Source organism: Capra hircus, chromosome 7 (genome assembly GCF_001704415.2).
Source record: "Capra hircus breed San Clemente chromosome 7, ASM170441v1, whole genome shotgun sequence".
Taxonomy (NCBI): Eukaryota; Metazoa; Chordata; class Mammalia; order Artiodactyla; family Bovidae; genus Capra; species Capra hircus.
The window spans coordinates 57,014,948-57,042,941 of record NC_030814.1 but is presented as its reverse complement, the minus strand read 5'-3'; the positions used below and the strand labels follow the sequence as shown (position 1 = coordinate 57,042,941).

The 27,994-nt window shown below is 44.8% G+C and overlaps 1 long non-coding RNA gene across 1 annotated transcript in view; it reads left to right on the top strand.

Moving 5' to 3' along the window:
- LOC106502360 overlaps positions 1–27,994 on the top strand; it is a 293,538-nt gene that overhangs the window by 135,219 nt on the left and 130,325 nt on the right. Inside the window, exon 5 of the long non-coding RNA XR_001295918.2 lies at positions 4,515–4,630. This is a non-coding gene — a long non-coding RNA (uncharacterized LOC106502360). The remainder of the gene's footprint in view (positions 1–4,514; positions 4,631–27,994) is intronic.

Below are 27,994 nucleotides of genomic sequence, written 5' to 3'. Positions count from 1 at the left end.
AAGAATTCTTATAAGGCGAGCCAAACACAAAGACTGTATATTATTCAGAAATGTCTGCTTGATGTGGCTGAAACATGTGGTAAATGACACTGAAAGTTAGATCAGCAAAAACCAAAGCGTTGATCAAGTAATAGGACTATGAAGCTGGTAACCTACTATCTGGGTGGGTCAACTTATATCAGTCTTGAACTTGGACTTGGGGATGGTTGTTCAGCGTGCGGCATTCCTTCTAGGTACCTGCAGTGGGGAAAACCATCATGCATCATCAGGTGGTACAGAAAGAGCTTACCAGGATGGTTAAGATCAAACAAACTCTAGCACTTCCCATGGGCAAGTCATCATCTCTGTAAGCCTCTGTTTCCTCATTGGTACAGATGGGTAAAAATGGTACCTACCTATTAGGACTGTCGAGAGGACTAAACTAGGAAATACCTGGTAAATGCTTAACAAGTGTTAGCTATAATATCACAGTTAAGCAATACAATTTCACTTTGTGCCCTTGTGATAAAGAAGGACATTTTTACTCAACTTTCTTAACTCACAAAGAATAGGCACGTGGAGAAGGAAATAAACAGAGCACAGGTGCAATCAAATGGATTTTAGCCAAAGTCAAGCCAAAGGGAGCCGAGGAGAGGGCTCAAGCTGTGGTTGAGTGTTTATCAGTAAGAAGAGGGAATTGGGTAACACAGGAATGGGAGGTGAAAGGGAGAGAAAGGAGAAAAAGGAGGGAATTTTATCCCTGTTACCTGGACTGTCAGCAGCCTGGGTAGAGCAGCCACTCTGTGTAGTGTGCCCTGTTAGATAGGGGGTTACCTGGGGATACATGGGCTGGTGCTGTCACCTGTCCTCACAGCCCACCTGTCAGGATCGGCAGACTGAGTGTAGCGATGACAGAAGAATGAAGTCCTGCACATGGGCAGGAGCGCTAGTCTAGCAGAGGCCTGCTTCTGCCTGAGCGAAGGCCCATGCCCTCAGGGACTCCGTGTGTCCAGGACAGAATTAGAGTGCCTGTTTCTATACTGAATTTCTCCAGGTGCTCTGGAAGCATGCAGCCTGAGTTCCGGTTTCAGTCCAAGTTCGGAAGAAAGTACTCGGAGAGAACATTCAGGAGTCTTTGATGAAATTTTGGGCACAAGGAGATGAACCCCAAATGAGGGGCCAGCAGGACTGCAAAAGAGAGGCCAGATGTGGGAGCAAGTATTGGCAGAAATCAGCAGGACTCAGTGAGAATATGGGAGAAAGGGGAAGAAGTCCAGGAATCTGCCTTGGGTGACCAGAACATCCTGTTAGCAGAGCTGGGGACACTGGAGAAACTTGGACCACTGGTTTTCATATTTCAGGGTGTTTGAGTCACTTGTAGGGCTTAATACTATAGATTTCTAGCACCATCCCAGACCTGCTAAGTCTGGATTTTTGCAGTGGGCTTGGAATCTGCCTTTTCAGCAAGTACCCCAGAGGATTCTGATGTAGGTGGTATGCACCTCATGCGTGCATGCTCAGTTGTGTCTGACTCTCTGGGATCCCATGGACTGTAGCCCACCAGGCTCCTCTGTCTATGGAATTTCCCAGACAGTAATACTAGAGTGAGTTGCTGTTTCTTCCTTGAGGGGATCCCCAATACAGGGATTGAACCTGCGTCTCCTGCATTGGCAGGTGGATTCTTTACCACTGAGCCACCTGGGAAGCCCAGTTTGCATATCACGCCTTGAGAAATGCTGAATTAGAGAAGATAAACGTCTTAGCCTGGCCCTATTGAAAGCAGAGTCTTGAGTTAGGGGCTGAGGCACTTAGGCTGTATCAGACTCCCAAGAGTGGGAGGAGAAGTGGAGGAGATGCAGTAGGAGAATCAGCAGGTGACTCAGCATGGAGGCTGCTGCCGGCAGTTTTTGGGAGAAATGGCACCTCAACGTAGTTGCAGGGCAGTGGTTACTGGGGAGACTGGCTCTTTCCCCGCCCTGCCTGACCTCTGTTTCCCATTGGTGAGTCACCCTACTGGCAGCTCAACCCCCTACCTTTCAGGATGTGTCTTCTGTCCCCTTGGTGGCCTCACGAAGCCAGATCCCATACCCTTGGGATCCAGGGTGGGCGGGGTGCTGGCCTAGAGAGAAAGGAAAAAAGCTGCAGTGAGAAGAGGCCCAGCTTTGTCCCCTAATAGAGGAAGGAAGTCAGGTTGGAAAGGGTGAATTGTCAGTTCCTATAATGAATTCAAGTTTTGAAGCTGGATAGTAAGAAAAAAGATTTCTAGGGAAATGATCTAAATGGAATTACATAATCAGTGATAATAAGAAAGGAAGAATTTGTATTCATAGCAAATGTCTTTAAATTTTTCTTTAATTTGTATTTCTTGCCCCAGAAAAGCTTCCAGTAAAAGAGGACACTGGTAATCAAATAACATGTGTGAGCAGTGGCTGGTTTTGGCAAAAGGGAGGCGACAGAAATTCAGGGTATCACCTGTTTTTCTTATATCCTGAATTGACTTCCTCCCTTGTTAGCTGAAAGTTCTAGTAAAAGGTTCTACTTGGATGAAAGAACAAATAGAAAAAAAAAGAACAAGTGAATTTGTGAATCTCATTAGAAATTCCAAAGCCTTTTTTTTTTTTTTCCCTCTGAAGATCTATAGTTCCTAAGATGCTCTGAAAGGAAAATAAAAATAATAATTATAATTCTTATGGGCTGCCAATGGCATACCAGGTTCCAGAGAGTAGTAACCTCACTTAATGTTTACATGAAGCTTTCCATCTGTGTGTTACCAGAACTTGGCTAACATTACACACTGGCAGAGTCATTAATCTGTTATAGAAACGGGGGGAAGTTAGTCTCAGGAAGTTTAAGTGACTGATCATGTTGTATAAGGAGCTGACAATGAATAGATGCTTAGATTTATCTTCTGCTAGTATCATTTATCATCCTGAATAAAAATATTTCAGATGGCTTTGAGATAAGATCCTAGGAAGAAATACCTCTTGACAGATGTTGATAACTCAGTGGTGAGAAGTTGATTTTAGTTTGTACATGTGTGTTTTTTGGGGGCAGAGGGTAGAAATTTGCAACTGTTTTGTAAATTTATTTATCTTGTTGAAGTATAGTTGATGTATAGTGTTGTGTTCATTTCTGCTCTACAGCAAGGTGATTCAATTACACACACACACACACACATTCTTTTTCTTTTCCATTATGGCTTCTTTGGGATATTAAATATAATTCCCTGTGCAGTACAGTAGGACCTTGTTGTTTATCCATTTTCTCTGTATATGGTAGTTTGCATCTGCTGATCCCAGACTCTCAGTCCCTCTCCCTCTCTGCCTCTCCCTCTTGACAGCACAAGTCTGCTCTCTGTAAGTCTGTTTTGTAGATAGGTTCGTGTGTGTCATATTTTAGTTTCCATGTACAAGTGATATCGTATGGTATTTGTCTTTCTCTCTCTGACTTCACTTAGTATGATAACTTCTGGGTCCATCCATGTTGCTGCAAATGGCATGATTATATTATTTTTTTTAATGACTGGATAATATTCCATCGTCTATATGTACAATTTTTTATCCATTCATCTGTCAATGGCCATTTAGATTATTTCCATGCCTTGGCTATTGTGAAGAGCACTTGCAACTCTAAGGGAATCCTGTGCTTGTGAGTAGAGGTAAACGATGGGTGAGGATTATTAGATAACTCATGATTTGAGGTGGAAGTTAAAAGTATAGACAAGTGCATAAAGGATGGATTATTAAGTGCCTATCACCTCACCTATAGGTAATGTCATTACTTTCAATTAAGAAGTAAAGGTTTTAAGCAACTAAACGGGCAAAATGGGGGATAGAAAGAAATGCCAGGCTAATGTCATGTAAAGAAAGAGAAAAGGATGGAGAAAGAGATGATTGTAGGAACTAAAATTAATCCACTAAAGCATTTGTTGCAAGAGATATTGGCCATACAGAAAGAAGACTCATGAGCTGCATGTTTTAAGGAGGGGTTATTGGGAACTGGATCTGTAACGCTCATTCAAAGTTTCACTGAGCAACGGTACATATACAGCACTGAGATAGCAATGAGAAGAAGAGGTTGTCTCTTGCTTCCTGAGTCTCGTATTTCCTCTCTGTACCATCAGGTACTACATACCTGTTTAGAGAAAGACAGAAAAGATGGCTTAAAAAGATGCTTTGTCCACAAGGTCTCTTCTAGAATCAGGGTACCAAGATCCATGCAGTTGCACTGAGGCTGTAGCAAGTATATTTTTTGCGGGCTGGATCCCTGTAGGATTGGATGGTGGTGGTGGTTCTTTTAACGTCTTGCCTCCCAAACTTATTTCTACCAGATAGGTCATTATTTTTTTTTTTGCAAGTTGACAGGAAGCCTAACCAAAGCTAGCTTAACCATAAATGATTTATTAGCTCCCAGTACCAAAAAGTTGTGAGTGGATTCATTCAGGAATGGCTGTATCCAGAACCTCAGGTGCTATCATAGTGTTCTGAGTTCGTCTTTCTCTTAGTCTGCTTCCTATGCTTTGTTTCCGTTTTCAGAGCTCCTCTTCCCTGTGGCCACAAGGTGACTGCCACAGCTTCACACTCATCACATATCCACCTCCAGTTTGGCTATGGAGTATGGCTACCCAAGAAGGAGCTCCCACGCACATCCTGTAAGTCATACCGATTGTACTGGTTTGGGTCAGATGCCCATCCTTGAGTCAAACGCTGCGATCAGAGGGATTACATTGTGCTGATTGGTCAGGACTGGGCCATGTGTTCCTTATGTCATATGGGGAGCTTGGGACAGCATAACCAGGATATGACAGAATGGATTCTGGTGAGCAAAAATTAATACTTCTCTATCCCAGGCTCAGTAAAACCTAGGGAGAGACCTGCGGTTCTGATCCAAAAAAATAGCAAGAGGTCACAGTGGCAAGAAGGGCTTCCAGTCTAGAAGCAGCTCCAGGATGGAATGACGTGTCAAGGGTGGCAGTTCACCACCCACTCGGCATGCTGTTTATTCCATGGGCTGACCAGGGTTTTTGTGTAACCCTGGTACATAGTTTCAGGAGATTACGGGGCAGTGTGTGTGTTGGGGGGGTGGGGATCCTCCACTTCCTGTTTAGGATTACACTCTTCACCCTCCCCTCCCACGCAGGCCATATGTTCATTCTAAGCCTCAGCATCCAGCCAGAAAAGCCCTTTGTGTTTTCTTGGCAAAACTAGGGCCCAGTAATTAAAGTCCATATGCAAAACTGCTCCCCCCAGCGCACACTGAGGGCTTTTAATTAGTATGTAATTGGTCAGAGAGGTACTATCAAAACGCTCCCAGTCTGGCCCCCTGAAAATGCGGTATTTGAAAAGTCCCAGACCAGAAAAGGATAATAAATGCTTTAAGTCCCATCTGTTGGAATGATTTGTTTAAGGTAGAAATTTCTGTTCTGTTACTATTTTTAACAATTCTGCTTACAATGTTTCTCCAAACCGTATAATGACTACCAGAGTATTCATAGGAGGTAGGACTGTGCGTATGTGAACTAGGAGAAGGCTTATTAGCAGACCTGTGTTTCTCCCTTCAAAGAAATTCATAGAATTCAGTGGGAATGGGGAGGCAAAGAGGTGAGCTGGGCATTCAGTTTGGGTAGCTGGGCAGGAACTTCATGGTCATGTCCACTCACACAGAAACCATAGGGAGATCAGCTTATTAGCTGTGTGGTCTTTGAAGAGCACCGTGTACCCCAGAGTACCACGTGAGTGAGTCTGTCTCCATGGGAGGAGCGACTTGGACTTCACCTTGGTGGACAGGGGTCATCAACTGTGGAGAAGCCAAGGGAACAAGAAGGAGGGAGGCAGAGGTCTCCTTGCCCTCTGGAAGCCATGCAGAGTAGAGGGAAGCAATAATGCAGTGCTAATGATGATAACAAGTATTATTGTAGCAGCAGTAGGGTAGACAGTGTGTACTCTATGCTCACTATGTGCTTGGCCCTGCACTCAGCATCTTCTTTGGATTGTGATCTAAACACTGTCTATGATGTTGCTCCCATAGCACCCCTGTTTCCTAGATGAGGTATCTTAAGACTCTGATGGCTTACTTGAGGTCACCAGCTAGTAAGTAGCAGAGCTGGGATTTGAACCCTAGTGGTATGACTCCAAATTCTGGGCTGTCAACCACCAGGCTTGCTCCCTCCTACCCTGCATTACCAAGGGCTTCGATTTGCTTGAAGAACATCTTCTGGAAGAAGGAAGGTCAGACAAGGTCTGTCTCAGCTCCTGTGTTTTCCCACCAGGCTCTCCAGTGTGGAGGTGAGGAGAAATGTTGATACCCACTGGCACCACACCCATAGGAGCAGGTGAAGACATGTGTGGAAGGAGTAGAGGGAAGAGTCTGGAGCGTTTCAGGCCCGGGAAGGCCCACCTAACCTCAGAAGGGCCTCTCTGTTGCTTCGTGTGGCTGGAACCCTAAGGGTCCGGGCACTGTCCCTGCAAGAGACTTTGCTTCCTGTGCTGTCACTCCACTACCTGGGGGCTAGGAGACAGCTCTGCTCCTGCCCTGTTGGCTCCTTCAGATGGAAGTCAGCTAAAGTTGTGCACAGTCATTTGGCTTGAGGCTTGTGCTCACTGGGAGAAGGCTTGGCTGTCTTTTTCCATCTTCTTGTTCTTTTCTCTCTCTGCCCTTTCATTTTCTTGGTCCTTCCCTCCAGAGCATTCACTCCCTCTCCCTTGGCTAGAGGGAATCTGGGGAGGTGGCCAGGGCTTACTCCACGCTGAGCATGGGGTCCGTCACCCCAATTCCCTGCTTGCTTTCTGCCTCATGTGTCATGGTGGTGGCTGCCTCTTGTCAGAGGCAAGAACTGGATCTGGCAGTGAGTGTTCAGGATGATCCCTCATGCTCAGCTTGCTCTAGTTGGGAGGGCAGAGCCCAGCTGTTCTTACTGGAGTTCTGCTCAGAGCCTAAGGCCAACCCCCGCCAATAATAAAGTGTTGCTTGGCCTTGCTTTGTTCTCTGTGTGCCCTTTTCCCCCCAGGAGCCTTGTGGGGACAGTGGCTGGTTTGTGGCAGGGCTTGGGTTTTGCTGTGTCCCTGCCAATCCCATCATGATGCCGTGTTACTCTCACTGCTTCAGACTCCATGTGCACACACCCTGTACTTGCCCGTGGGCACTGGACAGACAGTTGCCAACTAGGATGCATCAGTCTGGGGTCTGGATTGAAGAAGATGGGAAGAGTTTGTGCTTGCATCATGGTGCCCTGAACAGAACGCAAGAGATGAAAGCATTTGCATAAAGCAGTACAGAACCAGACAACAGGCAAAAGAAAGGAGGGTGGGAACAGGCAGTTGTAGGAATTATAAGAAAGCAAAGTCAGAAAGTCTGGCTTCTAGATGGAAGTCCTTTGAAGAGAAAACTAGTGATTGTTTAAAATACCATATTTAACATAAATTAGAGGGAATTAAGGCCAGAATCTAGAGTAGATGTTATTTGTCTCACACTTATATCTTTGCTTTTAGAATGCCTTCTCCTCGAAAACTAACAGTATTCCAGGTTTGGGTTGTGAGCTGTATGAATAAATCTTGGGTTAGAATAGTTATTTACTAGCCACTCTATAAGAGCTATTTATAGTATCTTTCCTTTCTGTAACATCTAAAACAAAGGTTGGTTTTAAAAAAAAAATCTTTGTAGCATTCCCGGTAGAACTAAGGGCCTGACACTGCATGTGGTTTGGTTTATAATCTAGGGATGGTTCCAGCATGCAAAGATCCAAAGTGGGTTTCTTTGTGGCTTGTCTGCACCTGCCGGAGATCTGGTGCACCGATTAAAGTTACAAGGCAGCTATTAGCCACCAACTGACACCAAGATTATAGGTTAAAGTTTGAATTGGTTTAAATGGTGTCATGTGTCCACCAGGACAGAGAGTAAGGTGGGGGGACATGTGTTTGGCAAATGCTAGGGAGCCACTCCAGTCAGGGGAAGGAAGCCTTCTTTTTAACAACAGTTACACCCAGAAGTGGAGTTTTGGGGTAGGTTTGTTGGAAGAGCTTTGAATCTAGAGTCAGGGAGACCTAAGTTCTGACTTCTGTCAGTGTGACCCTTGTTAGCCTCAGTCTGTCGTCTTGCAAATGGAAATGATAATGCCTGATTTCTAAAAAGAATTCAGTGAATTGGAAATCACATCATTCTTGCTGGCATTAATGCAACAAAGTTACATTGAGCTGCATCAGTAGAAAATGAGCAGTGGGACTTCTTGGCAGCCCAATGGTTAAGACTCTTGCATGTCTAGTGCTCCCACTGCAGGAAACACAGGTTTGATCCCTGGTCTGGAAACTAAGATCCTGCATGCCATGTAGCATGGCCAGACATTTTTTTAAAAAAGAAATTGAGTAGCAGCAGCATTGGAAGGAGGAACAGGTTGTAGAAGCAGCCAGCCTGCTGGATTGGGGTGTGGTGTGATGGAGAGAAAGGAGTCCTCCAGCCCTGGATTCAAGTCCTGGCTCTAGAACTTACTAGCTGTTTGACATTGGGCAACCTCCCTGAGCCATGGTGTCCTCATCTGGACACCAGAGATGACACTGACAGTGACCTCACTGGGCTGTTGTGAGGCGTATGTGACATGCTCCAGGTCAGTGCTAGGCTCGTGGGCTCAGTCACCTTCACTGTTAGCCACCTTGCTCCATCAAGCAACATTTCTCCCTCTTGCATTGCCACTGTTTATTCTAAACTGGAATTTCTTTCTCTTCCTTCAAGTTCAAGCACCCTCAGATGCTTCCTACAAGCATTCCTCAAGATTTCAGTAACTGCAGGACCCCTGCCCAATTTTTACCACTTAATGCATGCCTCCTCTCTTGTTATTTATTACTGTTTTCTTCAAGTCAACTTTTTAATCCTGAAATGCATTTAAGGGAAGCTTCACATCATGAAGGTAAGTGAAAATCTGTGTAGCTCTTAAAATAGAATGTTTATGACTCAGCTAAAATCTCTGTATGTGCCGTCAGACATGTACATATCATACTTGGGTAAATACTGGTCTGATCTTTTGCTATTCAAAGTGTGGTCCCTGGACCAGCAGTATCAGTGTTCCCTGAGAGCTTGTTAGAAATGCAGAATCTCAGGCCTGACCCCAGACCTTCTGACTCAGAATTTACGTTTTAAGAGGATCCTCAATTACTGATATACTTTGAGGGTCATTCATTTTTTTAACTGAGGTGAAATTCACATACTTTTAAGGTTTAAGAAACAGTGGTCTAGGGGATCTGAAGCTCCAGTAGTTTGGCCACCTGATGCAAAGAGCCAACTCACTGGAAGAGACCCTGGGGTGCTGCGAAAGATTGAGGCCAGGAGGAGAAAGGGGGTGGCAGAGGAAGAGATGGTTGGATGGTATCATTGACTCAATGAACATGAATTTGAACAAACTGGGAGACAGTGAAGGGCAGGGAAGCCTGGTGTGCTGCAGTCCGTGGGGTTACAGTTGGACACAAATTAGGCATTGAACAAGGGGGTCTATAAAGTTCCTTCCAGCTCTGACAACTAATGCCACATATTGGTATTTCTCCCTCCTTCTGAGATCCAAGTCCGTATTTCCAACCTAAGTGTTCTATTCTCCGCCTAAACCCTGGCCTCTCTAAAGTGCTGCTTGGCCTCTCCTGAGTGCTCCGTTCCCCCAGACAGACTTTGTAACCATCTTTAATGCCTTCCTGCCTCTCCCCTGCTTCAGTTCTGCAAAATAGACCCAACTCTTATCTCCATTAAGATCTTCTTGATTCAGTAGCTCCCCCAGCACTGCAGGCCCCTCATCTGAATGCTGGCTGTTGCCTCCTCCCTGGACTCTCTTTCCTCCAGGGGATCCTTGCAAGTTCTGTGTTCTTAAGGCACAAGTGTGATCATATCATCCATTCTTCAGTCACCGTGTATGTTTCCCTGTTACCTACCATGAAGCAGTCAGACTCCTTGATCTGTCTTTAAGGCTATCCATTATGTTACTGACATCAGCCTCTCACCTGTATTATCCTCTGAGCTGTAGACTAGTTGTACAAGTCATCATTTTATATGAAGCTTTCCCTGCCTCCGAGTCTTTCTTTTGTGTTCCCATTTCTGAGATGCGTTTCTCTACAGCTCATGATTTCACATCTCCACCACTCAAAATTCTTCCAGTTCAAGACCCCTGCTCACCTTTCACCTTCTTCCTAAAGTGTCCCATGGTTCCCCAGCTCCATAGCTCTCCTTAGTTTCTACCGACTGTGATGTCCTCTGCCTTTTAGCATGGCTATATTAGCACTGATCTTAACTCTTCAAGCCTGTAGGGCAGGTATAACTCCCAGTGCCACCATATCAGTTTAACACAACTCTCTTTAACTCACTTTCCATTCTGAGCTCCCCATCTGCTTGCTCCCCATATACCATCTCCACTCTCCATTATACTCCCCTTGGCCCCAGGCAGCATTCTGAATGCTAGAAGACTGGGGCCAAGGCATCTGCGAGGTGGTGTATTGAGTCTTCAGATGCCATCTGTCCAGCTGGCATCTACTGGAATGTACATCATTCTGTTAAGTCTTCAGTCATTGGACATGTAGGTGGCTGCTGCCTTATCTCATGTTTCCCTTTGCAAAGCCTCCTAAGGTCCTGCAGCTGTACTCTTTTTACTGCATTGATGTTTCTCTTGGATGCCAGGGCCCTTCTTCTGCCCTGTGCCATGCTTGAACAGTGCAGCTCTACACAGCTGCCTGGCATTTTATTGGCTTACTTAGCTCTGCCACCTAGCTGAGGTCTGGGTGCTTCCCCAAGCATGGGTCAGCCCTGTGCTCAGAGCTTCCAAACCTATCTGGAATATTTGATGTTTCCTTCTTCCCTAGAGGTGATCCAGAGGCAAGTTCATCTTTTCATTTTCTCATCCATCGTGCAGGTGTTTGTCAAATGCCTGCTATGTCCCAGGTGCACACTGAGGTGCAGTAGTGAATAAGATGGACATGGTCCCTGCCCTTGTGGAGCCCAAAGCTAATCAGTAGAAGGAATACTTTTTATGATGTCATGGCAAGCTAATGCATTGTTTAATTTCTGCCTGTTATTTATTTAGGAACTCTTGCTAAATTTCTTTGCTGTAATTTCTTCCTTTTAAAAGAAATGACAGCATGTTCTTAGTGCATACTGTTCTGGAATAATGTATTCCTGATGAGAACATCACTTTTCAGTTAGCTAAGTCATGAAGTTGAGACCAAAAGGGCTAGTATGAGTGTTGATTATAGTTAGTCTGCTGATCTTTACTCAACCTTTGATAAGGTCGTATGAAAACTCAGCATTTGCAAATGCCAAAGTGAGGCTCTCTGAAGGAGATGGGTAAGATCTGAGCTTAGTAGTTCATGGAGCACCAGCTGCTGTGAACAGATACAGACCAACATTAAAGTGGCTTCTTATGCACAGGTTTATTTTTTACCAGATGTCTCCTCTAAGCAGTGCTTGAGGTTTCCAGGTTCCTTCCATCTCATGGTTTCACCCTCTTCAACATGTAGCTTCCAAGGTCACACAGAAGGGGATAAAACATGGTAAATTACCCGTGGGAGGTTTTAATGAACTAGGCCTGAAACGGCATCCGTCACTTCTGCTCTTTCCACTGGCGGCGTCTCAGTCACGTGCTCACACTGCCTGCAAGGGATATTGGGAACTGTAGTCCAGCTATGGGCCCTGCTAAGTCACTTCAGTCGTGTCCGACTCTGTGCGACCCCATAGACGGCAGTCCACCAGGCTCCCCTGTCCCTGGGATTCTCCAGGCAAGAACACTGGAGTGGGTTGCCATTTTCTTCTCCAATCCATGAAAGTGAAAAGTGAAAGTGAAGTCACTCAGTCGTGTCCGACCCTCAGCGATCCCATGGACTGCAGCCTACCAGGCTCCTCCGTCCATGGGATTTTCCAGGCAAGAGTACTGGAGTGGGTTGCCATTCCTTCTCCGGCTATGGGCCCTAGAGGAAATGAAAACTGTTCTTAATGAATAATGAAACTGGTTTCTGCCACCATCTGCGATTTAATTAATCCTGGTAGTACCTTTTGTTCTTGGGTTCACATTATTCTGTGGCCTTTGTCTATTGCTTTAAGAAAGAAAAAGCTGAAGTCAGAAATATTTGACTTTTTGTATGTTGATACATGGTTTAAATAACGTTTTTGTTGTTCAGTCACTAAGTCGTGTCTGACTCTTTGTGACCCCATGGACTACATAGCCCACCAGGCTCCTCTGTCCTCTACTATCTCCCAAAAAGTTTCATTCCACCCCTGGAAAAGTTTCATTACTTTTACTTTCTTTTCTCTTTCCTCCCTCCCTCCCTATTCTCCCTCCCTTTCTCCTTGTGTTAAGAGTTCAGTTCAGTCACGCAGTTGTGTCCGACTCTTTGCGACCCCATGGACTGCAGCACACCAGGCTTCCCTGTGCATCACCAACTCCTGGTTCTATTAATTCTGATCCTGAATTTACAGGTTTGATTATAGCCAGCTTGTCTTTCATGTATTTGTCATTCTAAATATGTCAGTGGACAATTAACAAAAATTTAGAAACCACTTATCTTCATTTGGAGAAGGAATTAGAGGAATGTACTTAGCTTTGAGAGCAGAAGATCATTTGATTTTAGGGCCAACTCATCTTGACCCCAGGAAAGGAGGGGATGGAATTCAGGCTCTCCGTGACTCAAACCCTTGCTGTCTGTCTCCATTCTTAGTAACAGATGGGGAAGGGGAGCAGTAATGGGTGCCTGTTTCTGAGAGCTGTTGGTTTTCTCCCTGATCATACAGGGCTGTGAAACGTGAAAGACATCAGGGACTCTGAGCACCATTCCCCTAAATGCCCCAATGCCCACAGGGAACCAGCCAAAGGCTGGGGTTGGCTTCAGATGGCTGGACAGGTGGCCTTGTAATTAAAACCTTTCCTGTCTAACTGTAGGCCTTGTTTTGCCAGGAATCTGAGGTGAAGAGAATGTTCTAGTTGGATGCCTGTACCAGCTGCTTTGAAAGCTTCCTCACAGCTGTCCCCAGACCATAGCAAACAGCCACATCTTTGCTTTCAGAATCTTGGGGGCTTAGTTGTTATTTGAGATGGGATAAGCAGACGTAGAGATGAGGGAAGATTTCTTTCTGATCTCAGAAGTTCTGAGTCTTTTTGAAGACAAAGAGCCCAAAAGAAAAGTCTAGAATGTGTGTATTTCCTCTCTATATTAACTTTGTGAGGTAGGAGCCATTCTTAGTCCTTGTATTGTGGATGGGAACACTGAAGCTCTCAGGATTTAAGTAACTAGATTGTTGTCATGGGGTTAGGCATCAGTCAGGATTCACATCCAAGTAGTCTTGACTCCAGATTCAGGCTCTGGTAACCACTACTCTTAGGCAGATTCAAAATTTAATTCCCGAGCACCCTCTCCAGGTATTCTCCACCTTCATTCTCCCTCCATCCTAGCTCATGGGTCACCTACCGTCTGAGTTCCCCAGGCCCAAAACCTGGGAGTCGTCCTTGAGTTCTAATCTCGTGCCCCCAGTAGAATTTACCAGGAAATTCAATTGATAGTGCTTACAATCTGTATCCAGAATCTGGGCACATCTTACAGTCTTCAGTAGTCTACCAGTACCTTAGTCAAAGCTGTATCTGTTCCATCTTCAATTCCACATTAGCTTTGACACTGATCTCCCTGCTTCTAGTCATGCTATCTTCTTGTGTCTTTCCGACACACTGGCTGAGTGATCTAGCCCTGGAGGCAGCTTTTCTCCACAAGGTCATCCTGGACCGGAGCCACCACCTCTCTTGTTCACCTTCCCTAGGTGGCTGTGTTCATCTATGTGGTCAGGGCTGCCGCAGCTCCTTGTCTTCCAAAAAGGGGATCAGAGAGGAAATCCTGGCAAGCAGTTTCCTTTTAAACAAATGATGCGAAAGTAGTACACATCATTTCTACTCACATTTCACAGGCAAATCAAGAGTCACATGGCCAGCCTAGCTACAGAAAGCCTAGGAAATGTATGGATAGTCATGTTCTCAGCTCCCCAAGAAGAGGAGACTGGATTTGGAAATGACTAGCCATGTGCCAGAGTCTAAGAGGGGAAGTGGGTGGATCTGTCAGGAGGTTATTCAGGATCCGTAGGTGAGTGTTGACAATAACTTAACTTAAAAAAGGGATAGTGGAGATGGAAAGAGATGGACTGATTTGTGATGTGGTTTGGAGGTAGAATGAAGGGGAGCGTGTAGGGTTGAGGGAAAAGCAGAAATCAAAGATGATTCCCTGGGGCTTTGCAGGTGGTGGTAGTGGTAAAGAACCTGCCTGCCAATGCAGGAGACATAAGAAATGCAGGTTTGATCCCTGGGTCAGGAAGATCCCTTGGAGGAGGGTGTGGCAACCCTCTCCAGTATTCTTGCCTGGAAAATCCCATGGACAGAGGAGCCTGGTGGGCTACAGTCCATGGGGTTGCAAAGAGTTGGACATGACTGAAGTGACTTAGCACAGCACACAAGGATGATTACCAGGTTATTTCTGTCTTGAGAGATACATGATGCTGTTTTCGAGCTGAGGAAGCACTCTGGAGTGACCACCCGGGGACCAGTGTGAGAGGCCTCTCAATTAGGGGCTTGTCTTGTGTCATAGTGGAAGCAACTGTGGAAGATTGGAATGGCACAGAGGGAGAGTCTGAGGGGCTGTCTGCTAGATGGATCACATGTGTTTTACCTTAAAATGCTTCAAAGGAAGGGAGAGGGCAGCCTGTCTTTGCCACATTGGTAGGCCTTCGTGCTGACCACATAGATGTTGATTCAGAGAAGGTAGGCCTTCGTGCCGACCAGAGACGTTGGTTCAGATGTTGATTCAGGAACCGTAGAGCCCATGTGGCGTGTGGTTGCAGCTCAGGTTAGGTCAGCAGAGCTGCTTTCGGTTTGGAGGAAGGAAGAGCTGAGTGAAGGTACTTATTTTTCAGCACCTGGGACAGAAAAGGTCATACTCCCAGCACCTTGATGCCCCTTGACGTTGAGGGCTGTCATGTGTTTCTGTCTCCTGTTTGCCTGAGTCGGAGCATGGTATAAGAAAATGTGTTTGCAGTTAAGAATAGTCAACAGACAGAGGGTCTGGAAGGATGACTGACTCACCCAGCTGGACAGTTACAAGGCCTGTTCGGGGTAATTTGAGAGACAGCGTGGGTGGGTTGGGGGTGCTTCACAAGGCTCAGGGGGCCGACCCACCTTGAGGCTGATAAACTCTGAAAGAACTGACAAAGCCAAGTCATTCACTCTGTCTTTGGGGCGGAGACCTCAGCCTGAGGTGAGCCCAGCTGGTTCTGCCACCTCTGAGAGTGGGCTGGGGCCAGTGCAATCCCCGGAAGCATAGCAGTTTCTATACATGGTAGCTAGTCAAAAACATGCTTCATTATTCATTTCTAAATCACTCAGTATTATGCCATATAAAATTTTTCTTCACCTTTCCGTTTCACAACTGAGAGATCTAAAGTTTAGTAGTAGTCCAGAGTACCACAGTAAGGGTTTGAAATGTTGCTCGTGAATACACTGATGTTCAGCTCACAAACTGACTATGTAGTGACCATTTGTCACTAATTTCTGCCTGTAATAACCATTTGTCAGGAGGGAAAGGTGGCTTGATGTTGGGAAACCTAACTTGCATTTATGGTAGAAGAAAAAAAAATACCTTAAGATCAATGTAAATGAGAGAAGGAGGGGAAAGCCATAATTTCCCTGTGATGACTCATGTTATTTAGTGACATCCAAGATTCTAGGATCGGTGAACTTGTTTCTGGGCCATGCTCTCTCCTGGGGTTAGGACCTGTGGGACAGAGGAATGCTCATGACCTGTCCAGTAGAGGCAGTGAGGGCAGACCTGGGCCCACTGCTGCCTGATAGCATCTGAGCCCAGGGCCTCACTCTGACCTACCATTGGGGAACCCGTGTTAAATTCACTCAGGGCTGAGCAGGCTTGGAGCTCTCATACTAGAAACAGAGCTTGACTCATCAGCCTGAGTGCTAACTTACCAATGTAGCTGAGAGGAGAAAACCTGTGCCATGCTTCTGGGAATTGCATTCTCAGTATAAAGGAGCTGGAGTGCTCTTAGTGAGCATAAAATCAAAGCAATGGAGTTAGTAAGGATTGGTGGGCTATTTTATCTAACCTGTTCTGGACAGAGACCTTTGAGCTTAATCTTTGTCATTGATCTTGCAGCAGAGCAAAATTCTCCAGCCCATCGTAGGCAGGGTCTCCCAAGTAAACTCTGATGGGGTCTTCTTACCCTGTTCAGTCTTTCCTTGGAGTCACCAAAAACTTCTGTCATCATAGCTCTCTACCCCTAATCATATGACAGTTTCTGAGGTCTGACCTTCTCTGCCATTTGCTACATTGACATCAGTGTCTTCCTCTTGAGTCATGAAACCTAAGAGACTTTAGAAGTCACACACTTAGATATCATTTCTTCTGTGGATAAATTTCTGAAGGAAAATGTACACATTCAGCTAACCTCCTATCTTTTATGTTGGGTCTTTTTAGCTTCCATACAGGAATGAGGCATCTTTTAACCTGCTCTCCAGATTCTAGGATACCATTGTCTTTGACCTTGCCCCTTCCTCTGCACTGAATAATTTAACTTCATCCAATGAGCATTTGTTTGGGATTCTCATGTGGGAGAGTAATGCTTTAGTTAAAAAGCTACAGGCTTTTGGATCAGATCTGGGTTCATGTCTCAGCTCCACCACTTACTGGCTGAGTCACCATAAGCAAGCTTTATCTAACCTCAGTTTCACCCCCTGTAAAATGCAGTTAAGAGTACACACCTGAATAGGGGTTTCATGAGGATTAAGTGCAATAGTGTATATAAAGTACTTAGTTCAGTGGTAGTACATGATAAGTGTGTAATAAAAATAAACAAATTTTTAAATGTGTATAATACTCTGTGCATTTATTCATATGTTTCTAAACAAGTATGTATAGTCCCTTGCATATGCCAGACTGGCTCTAGGCTTTGAGGAGCAGTGTTAAAAATAAGGTCCACGTCCTCCTAGAGCTCACGTCTAGTTGAGATGTTGGCAGTAAGCAGGTAAACTCATACACATGATGTCAAAGAGCAAAAAAAATGCCTTGAAGAAAAATAAAGCAGGGAAGAGGGACAGAATGACAGGGTTGTGGTGGTGGAGGTTTTGTTCCTCAATCCTGCCCATTGATAAAGGGCCTTTGCATTGGCTGTGCCCTCTGGTGAGATGTCCCCCTCCCATTCCCCATCCTCCAGGATTGCCCTTATTTCTTTCAGGGATCTGCCTAAGTATCACCTCATCAGAGAGGCCCCCTTTACTTAAATGATACACACATAAAATACATAAAGAGCTACAATTCCTCCCTTTGAAGTTTATAGTCCCATAAAACTGACAAGCAGACAAACGACTGTCTTTCCAGATGAAGGTAGTTGCCTTTAACAGAAGCACAAATAAATAACATTCAGTTAAGGGAGTCAGGAAAGGCTATCTCTAAAAAATGGTACTTGCGATGTTGGGGTTCCCAGGTGGGCAGTGCAGGAGATGCAGGTTAGATCCCTGGGTTGGGGAGATCCACTGGAGGAGGAAATGGGAACCCACTCCAGTATTCTTGCCTGGGAAATCCCATGGACAGAGGAGCCTGATGGGCTACAGTCCATGAGGTTGTAAAGAGTTAAACACGACTGCGCAACTGAGCACACAGGCACACACTTGAGATGTTGCTTGGTATAAAAAGAGTGAGGGCTTTGGAATCGGACCAAGCCACTCGAGTGACTTTGGGCATCACTCAGAGTGTCAGGATAAGGACACCTACCTCAGAGGGTCATTGTGCTCATTGAGAAATAAGTCCTAAGCGCCTACAGTAAGTAGTACATGAGGTTGGCTCTTAATGGTGCCCTCTTCACATGAATAGATAATTAATAGTGGTGTTTGGGGTGCGTTCCCATTAGCCTTTGATTCTTGTAATATGCTGTTATCTTACAGTAGTCTGTCTGGGCATCCAGCTCTACCAGGAAAAGGGAAGCTTCTCATAGACCCGGACGGCTGTGTCCCCAACATGGATGGCACCGTGTCTGTTATGCAGGGGCAGTTGATTAAGGACATTGAGTACGTCATCTCTAAGAGGCAGAACTGTTCTATACAGGTGGGGACCTCAAGAGACGGTCTGTTCTCCTCTCCATCTCTGTACCTCAGTACCCCCAAATTGTTTCTGACAGATGGGCATTTAGCATGTTCTTGCAAGAAGACTCCACTTCCCCTCTAGGGAGATGCATGCTGGGTTTAACCATGTAATTTGAAGTGGGTGAAATGATGCCAGCATGCCTCCCTCTTAGAGCCTTGATTGTGTTTTAATCCCTCTGTTTTTAGAATGAATTAAAGAATATTGGTTTGTCCAGTGCATGGGCTGTAAACAGATTATTATTATTTTGAAGAGATAGTCTTAAGACATGGAGATTTTCAACATCAGCTAAATCTTAGTTATTCTAGAGATGCTGAATATCAAGATACTGGCCTTTCCAGGCATCATATTTCTCTTCTTGCATTTTTTTTTAAGGAGTTATCTGTTTTTTTTCTTTTTTTTCTCATAGCAACTCCACCATAAAATGAAACACAGAAGAGACAACTAATTATGCTTAGGAAGTTTCATTAAAATGTGGGAAAAGGGAGAGCAGAGGCATAGTATACTGGCGGGCATGGGGATTCCTTGTTGATGGTACTCAGTCACCTCTGTCCTCTGTGAACATACTTTAAGGTGACAGTCAATGAGAATTTGGCCATCACATCTGAAATTGGATGCCCAGGGCCCACATTTGGTGTTGTGGGAAACTCTCCCTGCTCCTCAGACCTTCTACCACGATCACGGGATGTGGACCATGATGCCAGTATGGAGCTCGGGGCCTCGGGCAGCTATTTTAGCCCTGCAGCCCCAGACCAGGAAGGTTTTTGTTTGTCACAGTGGGAGCCTCGACCCCAACCATGGCCTTGCAGGGGAGTTGCCTTAGAATCTGCCTGATTCCCCAGGATAGAAACTTGCTTCAGAAAAATGCTGTGAGATGCTTTCTAATCTCCGAAAATTGCTTTGGCCGACACGTCCTCTAAAGGAAGCCTAAAGGCCTTGGGTAACGGTGGCACCAACACGTCCTGTGCTTCAGAATCAAGTGCAGCATCAGGCAGATGGAAACTTTTTCTGTAGATGGATTGACGTAGCTATGCGGGAGAGCTGGGCATCCCCTGGCCTCTCTGAGTAGAGTTATATTTATTGCTGCCTTGGTTATGGCAGCTACTTTGGGGGAGAGTTGAGCATAGGGGAGAGGGCAAGACATTCGTCCCAGCCAGGGCCTGCACCAGAGTGGATTTAGCGTGGTGCTGTCATTCCTTCTGCTCTAGGGCTTGAAAGCCGACTGTGCCCTCCAGCATTGCTGCTTGTAGGTCAGGGCGCGTGGCACTAAGACTTCCCAGGCTCCCCATCTCGGCGCTTGTACCTAAATAGGAAAGGATGAACACCTGGAGCATCCTTTTTAAAGGTTATTAAGTCCCTGCCTTGTGAAAGGTCCATTCATAGCTCTCACATTTCTGAACATCCTCATCTGCCGACAGGTTTCGTCTTCACCTCCGATCCTCCAGCCTCTGAGTCCTTTGTGCAGTGAATCCAGGCACCTGTGCCTGACCGATGCATGACCTGTTCTCCCACTCCTTCCTCTTGGACTCAGTTCTGTTTTTTATCCCTTTAGCTTAACTTCTATAGCCTCCTCTCACCACTGGCTTGTTTTGTCCCTTTAAGACATCAAAGTCTCTCTGACCCTACCAAAGGCCCATGCCTTGACTCATTAACCTCTCCAGCTTCTGTTCATCCCTTCTCCTCCCTTTCTTACCTGAGTGATCTGTGTGTACTAAGCAATCTGTGTGGACTGTGTCTGTTTTCCTCTCGTCTATCCAGCCCATTTCCATTGGCTTCTTCCCTTGTTGTGCCACCAAGGCAGCTCCAGGGCACCCACGATTCATTTCTCAATGTCATGTTTCCTTTGGACCCTTCTCTCCCTGAATCTCCTCTTGCCTTCAGCACAGGTGAACACTGCCTCCAACTCCAAACTCTTACCTTAACTCCTGAGACTTCATGCTCACTTGCTCCATTCCAGTTTCTTTCTCCTCCATGAAGTTCTTTTCCTCTGTTTTTAAAAAATTGATGACTCTGGGGTGACCTCCTTGACCCACTTCTCTTTCCAGTTTGTCTTTGCGTGATGGCATCCACAGCAAGGGCTTTGACCACCACCTAAATGCTAGTGAGTGCCAGATGTCTGACTGCAACTCTGACCTCTTCCCCCTTCCCCACAACCTGGGGTTCTGAGCAAGGCATCAGATGGAAATGCCTTCAGAGATCTGCGGATAAAGTCAGTGAGTGAAATGGACTGAATGAGTGTGGCAGGCCAGAGAACCTCTTGTTCTAGCTGAAGGGAATGGCTGCCACTGGGCTTCAGCCAACTGTTGACATGCAGGAATTTAGGACCCGTGTTGCCAGATTTTCCAGTTTTCCCCGAGAAGCCAGAAATACATAATCCTGTTTGGACTCTCTCAGTGATTGAATGTTGGTTCAAAAATGTCTGTATGGACCAAAGCCCGTCTGAGAACCATGTCTGAGTACAGACCACCTGTCTGGGATAACGGTTTGATTCATATACTCCAATTATTGGTTCATGGCCCAAGCCAATTTTTCTGATGTCCACAGCCCTTTCACGTTGAATGTGCCCCAAACCAACTTTTCCCCAAACCTTCCCCTCCTCCTCTTGCATACTTTTGCTCAGTTACTGGCTCTTGCTTCTACCTGCTCACTGGAGCTGGACATACAGAGGGAGGGTATCCTTCTTTCCTCAACCACCCTCCCCCCACCCCCCCACTCCCCCCGCCCCATTGAATCTACCATCAAATGCCACCAACATAACCTCATCAAGTCCATTATTATCCCCCCATCTTTTACCACCACTATCATAGTTTAGGCTTCTAGCATCTTTTGCTTGAACCAGTAGCCTCCCGAGTGTTTCAGGCGATGACTCAGAGTAATTGATTCTTCCTGTGTATAAATTATTATTCTAAGCCAAATATTTCATCTTATTTCCTTGATAGTGGTTGGTTTTGGAATGGATTTGTGACCCAGTCTGGAACAGTGGATGAAAGGAAGGGTTTGCTGGGAAGCTTCTGGAAGAGTTTTCCTTGCTAAGAGACTAAAGAAGAGATGATTCCCTTCTTGTGGTGGTCCTTACTGTGCCTGTATGTCACTCTAGGAACTGCTGTCACCACCCTCTGAAGATGAGGAAAGGCAGTCTGCAAGTAGAGCCCACAGGAAGTGGTAGAATGGGGAGAGAGGGCACCTGGGCCCATGGTTATGTTGGTGAGCTGCTGAGTCAACCACTTCTGCTGTCTGTCATCTCAAAGCGTGCAGCTATGTTGGTTAATGAGTCTCTTGATTAGTTCAGCTGATGAGAGTCAGGGCTTTGTGCAAAGGCAGCAGAGGCATCCTGACTGGTACCCTTGTTTTCTGCCTCCAAGTCTGTGCTCCATCACTCCGTGTGACACCTGACTGGCAGGGTGGTCCCTCTGGATGCTAATCTGACCACATCACATTCTGTTTATGCCTCCCATTGCCCAGGATAAAGTCTTAGTACTTTGGCAGAATATGCAAAGGCCTCTGCGACAGGCACCCTGCCTCCACAGCCCAATCAGGTCACTCTCTTTAACGCACCCTCTGTACCTACTTTAATCTGATCTGCTTGCAGTTCCCTGCGTAATGATGCTGTTTAACTCTTTGATTCATTTGACAAATTTGTACAAGTGCCATTTCTGGGCCAGGAGCAGTTCAATGCATACCAACTATTATCCACAGTCCTCTGCTCCAGCCACCTCCTCTCCCTGGAGGGCCTCCCTTCTGTCTTTATCTGTCTCGTGCTTTTCTTTTTCCAGTGTGGTGTTTAACCCTTGTAATCTCTCTCTCTCTTTCACACACACACACACACACACACACACGTACATTTGTATATGCATACTTTAAATTGTTCGTCCAGTGGTTTTTCAAAATTGTTCAACATACAGTAAATGAAGAGAATAGTACAATGAATATTCTTATACCTAGATTCACTAACATTTTGCCATATTTGTTCTCTCTTCCCCAACTCTTCTGTGTACATACTTTATATGTATACAGATAAATCCTTTTCTGAACCATGTGAACATAATTTATAGACTTGATGACTCCTCACTCATAGATAGTTGAGCTTATATCTCCTAAGAATAAGATCTTTTATGTAACTGCACTGCTGTTATCACGTCCAAGAACTGTATCAATACAGTGTCTAATATGTTGTCCACATTCATGTTTCCTCAGTTGTCCCAAAAGGTTATGGCTTTTTTTTCATTCAGAATCTTCTACGCCAAATTCTCATAGTTTTGGGGAGCCTTCCTTGAACTCTTTCTGTTCTTCCATGCCCTCAGATGCCTTGTGCAGGTTGCCACCAGGGCGTTAACCACTCTGTTTATCTGGGCTCCTTTGTCTTCACATTGCATCCTGTGTCATTTGATTCTTCCTGTTCTCTGTGCCTAACACAGTGTGTGGCACATAGTAGGTGCTCAGCATTTGTTGGCTGAGTGGATGATTAAGTGGCAGAATTGAAGGTAAGGCTGTTCTCCTTCTTTCCATATTTAACTACTTTTTGCAGACAGTGATGTTAATAATGTAAGAGCAGACAGACCCACCTGCCAGATGGTGAGGAGAGAAATGATCCAGATAGAAAATTGTGAACAGTGGAAAGAGCTAACAATTAGTGATGGCCAAGGCCGTGCTCTTATAAGATCATGTCCCAGAGAACTGAGAGTATCAGTGGAGAAAATCACCAGCCTTATAGCTGTTGTTGCGAAGCCCTTGTTATATTTGCAGGTCTATGTTATAAACAGACCAAGAATCCCTTCCAAATGAAATGACCACAAAACGTCATATCTACCCAGAGCTGTCCTTTTCCCAGAATGCACTTGTTGGTCATTGGGATAGGTCTGATCACAAGCAGGTGAGGGAAGTGTGTCTTAGCTCTGATGACAGCGTTCCTTCCCTGCCATCAGAGCTAAATAGTTTGACATTAATTTTTGAAATCAGGTCTGAGAAGTTATCGAAGTTTATAGAAGCTAATACCGTAATGAATATTTGGATCCAGAGACTCTAAATATGAACTCAAAGAACATTTTCATTCTGCTACTGCTACTTCCTCAGCCAAGAAGAATGTGGAGGCAGGATTGGGACTGGTGAAGTCACTGAGAAAGCTTCTGACTGTGGGGAAGAGACCACTTACTATCTTCCTTGGAGGTCTTGTATTTCTTTCCTAACTGTCCACCTAACTGGTCTCATAAGACCCTCTGCATTCCCCGGGTAGGGGTCACTGATGTTAAAAAATAAATTCATCATAAGCCACTCAAAAACATAGGAAGATAATCTTCCCAAATTATCTAAAGACAAGGCAACCCAGTTACCTCACTCCTCTGGACAGCAGCTTTGGGCATCTCCAAAGGGCTAGGTGTCATGGGTGCAATGGTAAATAAGCCACTGCCTTCTGGAGCTCATCATCTACTGGGATAAAGAGATACACAGAGTTTCCATGTTTATGGGTAATGTAATGGGAGCTGTGTGGGCCACCATTCCAACTTGGGGAGGGCAAGGCAAGGACGGGCCAGAAGGCAGAAGCAGGTATAGGGTAGGTAGGTGTTAGATAGGCAGGCTGGGGGCATTCTAGGCCTGGTGCAGGGAATGAGGCCATGATGGAGACCTTGATCATCATGGTGAACGCAGGAACAAAGTAGGCATCACCTCTGTGCAGGTGAACCTCAGAGTGTGCCATTTGAAATGTTTATTTTTTTGGCCAGGTTGAGCCTTAGTTGCAGCATGTGGGATCTTTCATTGTGGTGTGGGCTTAGTTGCCTCGGGACATGTGGGATCTTAGTTCCCTGACCAGGGATCAAACCCACATCCCCTGCATTAGGAGGCAGATTCTAAACCCCTGAAGCACCAGGAAAGTCCCGAGTTGTGCCATTTTTGATAACGTAAGATGCCAGCACCAAGTCTGAAGGCTACCTGTGAGCCGACTTGAGGAGTCTTTGCCTCCTTGGCTCTGGGTGATCCTTTAACATTACTCCCACTAAGGGTTAAAGGTGGGAGACCCCCCTCCAACCCCCCACATTAAAAAAAAGTCAGTGAAGGTAATTACACCACCATCTATTTAGCTGCTGAAGAATTTACCATTCAAGGAGATAGGACCCTGCCTCACCAGAGGCGTTTAACAGTCCAATACTATCACATTACCCAGATTGTATAAAGAGTATGAATGATTTCCGCTCACAGACCTCTAATGGAGGTATCTCTTTACAAAGCCCCTACTTCAGGCCAGCTGAATGCCTTAGCAGTGCCTCCGAAATCCCGCAGCCCTAATCCCTTTAGCAACAAAGATCTGTTTCTTTGCTTAGCATGAAGTAGGCCTCAGAGGTCTGTGTGTGTCTTCGCCTGTAGACCAGAAGCCTCCTGTTTACAATTTCCCTATTCCTGTTTTTAATGTTGTTCTGAGAGCAGCCACAAAGGACTAGTTTTGTCCAACAGGAACAAGGGAGCTATTAGAGAGAGATGGAGGAAGGAAGGAAGGGCGATCGCAGGGAGGACTCCTCGAGGGATTAGCAGACACAGCTGTTCCCGAAGGGAGAGGACCTTTAGGCTGTTTATAATTTCCGTCACATTTACATTTTTTAATATTTTATTTCCTTAAATTCTTTTTTTTTCTGATCAGTTTCTTATCCACCATTTAAAGCAAGCATCTTGCAGCCATATTGACCGACTTAGGGACGTGTTTCATATAAATTTAGTTGTGATTTGGCTTTTTCCATCAGTGCTGTGTGGCTCTGGTGTGGTGGTCTTGGCTTCCTGTGAGGTCACAGACTCCAGACCACCAGGTGCCTGAGGAAATCACGAGAGGGGACCAGTTTCATTTCTTGTCCCATTGTGCAAACCATTGGAATTCTTAAGGCTGTATTTGATTCATTTCGATCCCGTCCACCACCCTGTCCTCACTCACTTTTCAAATGTACCTCATTTTGTCCTGATGTTATCTTTCTAGCCTGGATGTTATAAAGCATGTTAAGTACAGGTAGAGACTCTTTCATATTCCATGTTGCAAAAACGCAATGACTTTATGAAAATTATTCACGGTTTCATCCAGAAATCAAGTTTCCATTTTTGTCACTTTCCAGTTCTTGTTTTTGTGCATGTTCAATTTTTGCACACATAATAAAACCATAGAATTTTAGTTTTAATTTTCCGTACTGTGAGGCTGTATTTTTTATATCCAGTGGCAACCAGTCTCTTTTTTTGAAACTCCCTTTCTTTCCTTTCTCTTACCCTTTTCTCTGTTATGAAGATTGGCATCATGTACATCTTTTCACACCTAGTTCAGTGCTCAGATAGTCATATGGAAAAAAATTTTTATCCTGCATTGAGAGCATTGCTGTTTATTTTATTAAAATGGATTATGTATTTCCCTTACATCTTGCCTTCTTCACTTAGCAGAGGAAATTACATTTAATGTATTTTTAACCTCACATGATCTGTACAGGTTCATTTTGCCTGAGAAAACTCTGACTCAAGTGGCAGATGCCCGTTTATATGGCTGTTTTATTTTCATTCTGTTTTTGTTAAGTTTGACTTTTTCCTGCAGAGCTTTAGTCAAAAAACAAATGATTTTATCAAATGTCCAGTCAACCACTGCTGACCCTTTGGGCTGTTGCTGTCTTAGGGTACATTTCCAGACTCAAGTGTCTTTTAGATCTGGCTGACCTGCTAGTACTGTTACAGAAGTATTCCTGACGATTGTCTCAAAAGCTCTGTGTATACAGTTTCCTTTTGCAGGGGCCTGGGATGTGAGCTAATCTTTAAGTCCAGGAGACTTAAAGTCCTAACTCACTCAGGGACAGCTGTTCCAAACCCTTCCTTCCTGCTCAGAGTAGTAACTAGTTTTCAAGAGGAACTTAAAAAAATTTTTTTTATTTAAAGAAGAATATGGAGTTCTTCCAGTATTGCTTAATTTTTTTATTTCTCTAAAGTAAAATAGTACAAAGCATGTGCCATTCCAAGTGCACTGTCTGAATTCAGCCTCACTGGAAATGTGGATCATCAGGTAAGATGCATAGCCTTGGGGATATTATTTCCCAGCACTGGCCAGGAAAAAGCCACGATTCCAGTTGCTTTAGTTTCCCCACGTGTCTTAGAGAGGAACGCTGAAGATATCTGAGGGAGCGTGAGCTTCCACAGGCCTATCATCTGCTGCTGCTGCTCTTGTACAGGTTCCTTTGGCAGGATTACAGACGGGAGATGCTGATTATTGTTTTGGTGATATATGCATTTGGGGGGATCATTTTCTGATAAAAAATGTTTAAGATGTCTTCCCATTCCAAGTATAAATTAAAGGTCCTGTGAATTTTAATAAGTGCTTTTATTAAAAAACATAGAATTGCCCAGTATACACATATCCTGAGGTTATGAGTGTTTTGATTTTGGTGGCCTGTGCCAAAGACATGCCCTTGGAAGATGCCTTGATTGGAGATCTGTATTTCTTCTTATGGGAATCTGGGTCTTTCTTTTGTCTTTTAATTATTATTATTTTTTAGTTGGAGTATAGTTGAGTTACAGTGTTGTGTTAGTTTCTGCTGTATAGGAAAGTGAGTCAGTTTTTTTTTTTTTTTTTTGTAGCCCGCCAGGCTCCTCCATCCATGGGATTCTCCAGGCAAGAACACTGAAGTGGGTTGCCATTTCCTCCTCTGGGGGATCTTCCCAACCCAGGGATCGAACCAGCATCTCTTAGTTCTCCTGCATTGGCAGGCAGGTTCTTTACCACTAGCGCCAGTTCTATGAGTCTGCTACTTTTCTGGTATATTCACTATTTACTGTATTTTTATTAATAATGTATTTTTGTTAATATAAATTTATTTATTTTAATTGGAGGCTAATTACTTTACAATATTGTGGTGGTTTTGTCATACATTGACATGAATCTGCCACAGGTGTATACAGTCCGCCCCATCCTGAACCCCTCTCCCTCCTCCCTCCCCATCCCATCCCTCTGGGTCATCCCAGTGCACCAGCCCCGAGCACCCTGTCTCACGCATTGAACCTGGACAGGCGATCCATTTCACATGTGATAATATACATGTTTCAATGCCATTCCCCCAAACCATCCCACCCTCTCCCTCTCCCACAGAGTCCAAAAGACTGTTCTATACATCTGTGTCTCTTTTGCTGTCTTGCATATATGGTTAGCGTTACCATCTTTCTAAATTTATATATATGCATTCGTATACTGTATTGGTATTTTTCTTTCTGGTATATACTTCACTCTGTATAATAGGCTCCAGTTTCATCCACCTCATTAGAACTGATTCAAATGTATTCTTTTTAATGGCTGAGTAATACTCCATTGTGTATATGTACCACAGCTTTCTTATCCATTCGTCTGCTGATGGACATCTAGGTTGCTTCCATGTCCTGGCTGTTATAAACAGTGCTGTGATGAACATTGGGGTGCATGTGTCTCTTTCAGTTCTGGTTTCCTCAGTGTGTATGCCCAGCAGTGGGATTGCTGGGTCATAAGGCAGTTCTACTTCCAGTTTTTTAAGGAATCTCCACACTGTTCTCCATAGTGGCTATACTAGTTTGCATTCCCACCACCAGTGTAAGAGGGTTCCCCTTTTTCCACACCCTCTCCACCATTTATTGCTTGTAGACTTTTGGATAGCAGCCATTCTGACTGGCGTGAAATGGTACCTTATTGTGGTTTTGATTTGCATTTCTCTAATAATGAGTGATGTTGAGCATCTTTTCATGTGTTGGTTAGCCATCTGTATGTCTTCTTTGGAGAAATGTCTATTTAGTTCTTTGGCCCATTTTTTGATTGAGTCTTTTATTTTTCTGGAATTGAGCATCAGGAGTTGCTTGTATATTTTTGAGATTAATTCTTTGTCAGTTGCTTCATTTGCTATTATTTTATTCCATTT